Below are 4,793 nucleotides of genomic sequence, written 5' to 3' on the forward strand. Positions count from 1 at the left end.
GTAAGTAGTTAGGCTCTGTGTTGAGTGCCAGGGATACAGTACAGTCTGAGATGACAGTTCCTTGCCTCATAGGTCCTACCACCATGACTTAGGGGTTTATGGTATGTTAGTGAAGAAAAAAGCTTAAGAACCATGATGGTTTAGGGATGCCTGGGTGGCTCAGCGGTTGAGCGTCTGCCTTCGGCCCAGGGCGTGATCCTGGAGTCCTAGGATCGAGTCCCACATCAGACTCCCTACATGGGGCCTGCTTCTCTCTCTGCCTATGTTTCTGCCTCTCTCTCTCTATGTCTATGTCTCTCATGAATAAATAAATAAAATCTTAAAAAAAAAAAAGAACCATGATGGTTTAGATCAACACCAAGCTATTAAGGAGAAACTTAGAAATTAAAACCAAAAAATGTAGAATATGTAATCATTCATTTAAAATAATAATAAACTGGGATGCCTGGGTGGCTCAGTGCTTGAGCCTCTGCCTTTGGCTAAGGGCATGATCCCAGAGTCCCAGGATCAAGTCCCACATCGGGATCCCTGCATGGAGCCTGCTTCTCCCTCTGCCTGTGTCTCTGCCTCTCTCTGTGTGTGTCTCTCATGAATAAATAAAATATTTTTTTAAAAATAAAAATAAATTTTAAAATAAATAAAATAATAAACCTATTATGTGTTAACAAAAATAATACGTTTTTATGAAAGATAATTATCTCCTTTTTTAAAAAGATAATTATTTCCAAAGCAAAAACAATTTTGAGAGAGAAGAATGGCATCGTTTTTTATTGTGGTTGCTGTTGTTTTGTTCATCTACCTAATGTCATGCTTAATAGAAGACAGCTTCAGGAGGCTTGGGTGGCTCAGCGGTTGAGCATCTGCCTTTGGCTCAGGGCATGATCCCAGAGTCCCAGGATGGAGTCCCACTCAGGCTTCCTGTGGGGAGCCTGCTTTTTCCTCTGCCTGTGTCTCTGTCTCTCTCTCTGTCTCTCATGAATGAGTAAATAAAATATTTAAAAAAAAAAGACAGCTTCCTTAAAAAAATTTTTTTTTAAGATTTTATTTATTTATTCATGAGAGACACAGAGAGACAGGCAAAGACACAGGCAGAGGGTGAAGCAGGCTTTCTGTGGGGAGCCCGATGTGGGACTTGATCCCAGGACCCCAGGACCACACCCTGAGCCAAAGGCAGATGCTCACTGAGCCACCCAGGCATCCCTAGAAGACAGCTGCTGCATTCAGTCTTCTGTGAACATTTGGATTAAAAAACATGGAGAAAACCTGGCCTCACACAGGGAGGCCTGGCTGGCTCAGTCCATAGAGCATGTGACTCTTGATCTTGAGGTTGGGAGTTCAAGCCCTATATTTGGGGTGGAGTTTTTTTTTTTATTTTTTTTTTATTTTAATTTTTATTTATTTATGATAGTCACAGAGAGAGAGAGAGGCAGAGACACAGGCAGAGGGAGTAGCAGGCTCCATGCACCGGGAGCCTGACGTGGGATTCGAACCCAGGTCTCCAGGATCGCACCCTGGGCCAAAGGCAGGCGCCAAACCGCTGCGCCACCCAGGGATCCCTGGAGTTTTTTTTTTTTTTTTTTTTTTAAGATTTTATTTATTTATTCATGAGAGACACAGAGAGGAGAGAGAGAGAGGCAGAGACACAGGCAGAGGGAGAAGCAGGCCCCAAGCGGGGAGCCCAATGTGGGATTCGATCCCAGGTCTCCAGGTTCTCGCCCTGGGCCGAAGGCAGGTGCTAAACTGCGGAACCACCTGGGCGCCCCCCCCTTTTAGGGGTAATTACAAAAGGAAGAAATGCAGGTGTACTAAAAGAACCGTGTTAGAAGGGTGCCTGGCCGGCTCAGTCAGTAGAGCTTGTGACTCTTGATCCCAGGGCTGGGATGTTGAGCCCTACGTTAGGTCTAGAGCTTACTTTAAAAAACAATAAACACCCCTTTTCCCTGGCGGGGCCCTCGGAGGCCACAAGATGCCTGGAGTTACTGTAAAGGGCGGGAAGCAGCAGAAGTTTGTCAGAGCTCTGGCCTCCTTCCTCAAAAAGTCTGGGAAGCTGAAAGTCCCCGAGTGGGGGGACACTCCGGCTGGCCGAGCACCAAGAGCTGGCTCCCCAGAGGAGAGCTGGTTCGGACACAGGTGCTTCCACCCCGCCGCACCCCTACCTCTGGGGCGGCTCCCTAAGATCAACGGGGTCGTCAGAGAAACCGGGTCATGCCCCGCCACTTCAGCAGAGGCTCCAAGAGCCTGGCCCGCAGGGTCCCCCAAGCCCTAGAGGGGCTGAAAGTGGTGGAAAAGGACCAAGATGGGGACTGCAAACTGACACCTCAGGGACAGCGGGATCTGGACAGAATCTCCAGACAGGTAGCAGCTGCCAACAAGAAGCATTAGAACAAATTCTGGGTTAATAAATTGCCTCATTCGATAAATGAATGAATGAGTGAATGAATACATTCATAAATAAATAAAAAAATTTAAAACTCTGATCTCACACAGGCAATTGGAAAAAGAGGAGGATTTTATTTATTTATTTATTTATTTATTTATTTATTTATTTATTTTTATAAATTTTATTTATTTATTTATTTATGATAGTCACAGAGAGAGAGAGAGAGGCAGAGACACAGGCAGAGGGAGAAGCAGGCTCCATGCACCGGGAGCCTGATGTGGGATTCGATCCCGGGTCTCCAGGATCGTGCCCTGGGCCAAAGGCAGGCGCCAAACCGCTGCGCCACCCAGGGATCCCCAGGATTTTATTTTTTATTTATTTTTTTTAAGAGGAGGATTTTAATAGTCTAGTCTTTCCAGATGATTATATTCTTCTTTGATATTACACCAAAACTTGACAAGTAGTTTCCCAAAGGTTAGTTGCAACCTGAGATCTGACCTTTTCGTACTCTGTGACTCAAGATCAATTCATCTAACTCATCCTTTGTTTTTGTTTTTTGCTGTTGTTTGTTTTGTTTTTTAAAGATTTTATTTATTTATTCATGAGAGACACAGAGGGCAGAGACATAGGCAGAGGGAGAAGCAGGCTCCTCACAGGGAGCCCAGTGTGGAACTCAATCCCGGAACTGGGATCATGCCCTGAGTCAAAGGCAGACACTCAACCGCTGACCCACCCAGGCGTACCTATCTCATCCTTTGAATGGATATTGTACTACTGCATGATTCTGTAACATCATGCATTTTCATTCAGAAAATATTGATTCATTGAATTACTCAGATCTTCCAAATGTTGACACATAACATTATATAACTACCCCCCCCCCCCCGGCCCCCATCACATTCATTAATATCACCACTGATGTCACTGGAAAGGTCTTTAAATACCGGGAAGTTGTCAAGTTCACAGTGGCAGATACAAGGTTCCTAAAATTCTAATATTCACGTGAAAGCTCAAATTTTATCACTGGCAACAAGTACTGTCAATTGTTTTCCTTGAAGTGACAGACCCACTTTGTTCATTTTTAAGAAAATATCTGCCAAATACCCAAGTTTGAATACTATAATTTGTCTACCAGTCACTCTTTTCAGTCAAAATAGAGCTCCATGAAAAAAGCAGGTGGTTCCTTGCAATTCAAAGAACAAGTGCTTTTCCTCAAGCTATCCTCCTATATAGTTTTGCAGCACAATGGCTTAATGTGTACTTCCCATTTCAACACACATGGTATTAAAAATACATGTATTCAGGGGTGCCGGGGTGGCTCAGTTGGTTGAGCCTCTGGCTTTTGGTTTTGGCTCAGGTCATAATCTCAGGGTCCTCAGATAGAGCCCTGCATTCGCCTCCCTGCTCAACAGGGAGTCTGCTTCAGATTCTTTCTCTCCTTCTCCTTCTGCTTCCCACTCCCCCTCTGCAATAAATAAATCTTTACAAAAATCCATATGTCGGGGATCCCTGGGTGGCTCAGTGGTTTGGTGCCTGCCTTCGGCCCAGGGTGTGATCCTGGAGTCCCGGGATCAAGTCCCACATTGGGCTCCTTGCATGAAGCCTGCTTCTCCCTCTGCCTGTGTCTCTGCCTCTCTCTCTCTCTCTCTCTGTCTCTCATGAATAAATAAATAAAATCTTTAAAAAAAAAAAAGAAAAAATACATATGTGTACTCAAAAATACATGTACTCAAGAGTCAAGATCTAATAAAATTAAGAATTTTTACTATTTCACCAAGGACATTCATTTTTTCTTTTTAAGATTTTATTTATTTATTTATTTGAAGGGGGAGGGACAGAGGGAGAGGTAGAGAATCTCCAGCAGACTATGCACTGAGCGAAGAGCCCATCTTGGGGCTTGATTTCAGAACCCCAAGATCACAACCTGAGCCGATTTCAAGAGTCTGATCTCAACTGACTGAGCCACCCAGGTGACCCTCACCAAGGACATTCTTAAGTGAAACTGGCATCTTAAATGGAATTTATTTACTTATTTACTGCTAGTGCTTGGCAGTGAGTAATATAATGAGTATTGTTACAGTACGATACAACTGCTTTCATTTGTGCTAAGACATCAGCAGTTTTGCCCACCATTGCTTCTGTACCATCAATGCAAATGTCAACATAATGAGAAAAGCAAATAATGTCTTAATAATATCAGAAAATAGTTTGACCTCATGGATCTCTTGAAAGGGTTTTGGTGACAGGGAGTCAGACCGTACTTTGAGAACCACCATCACAGAAAATAACCATATTTTCACACAAAGAATATATTTTTTTTACAAAGAATCTTTGATATCTGAAACAGAATGCTGATGTAGATCACTGATTATCATATATGCCTTTTAATAGGGTAGCTACTATAAAAATCACC

General features: G+C 43.4%; 1 pseudogene; it reads left to right on the forward strand.

The window, feature by feature from the left end:
- The first annotated feature begins 1,966 nt into the window (after positions 1-1,966).
- LOC121490623 lies at positions 1,967-2,382 on the forward strand (annotated as a pseudogene).
- The last annotated feature ends 2,411 nt before the right edge of the window (positions 2,383-4,793 follow it).

This window comes from Vulpes lagopus, chromosome 5 (genome assembly GCF_018345385.1).
Source record: "Vulpes lagopus strain Blue_001 chromosome 5, ASM1834538v1, whole genome shotgun sequence".
NCBI classification, from domain to species: Eukaryota; Metazoa; Chordata; class Mammalia; order Carnivora; family Canidae; genus Vulpes; species Vulpes lagopus.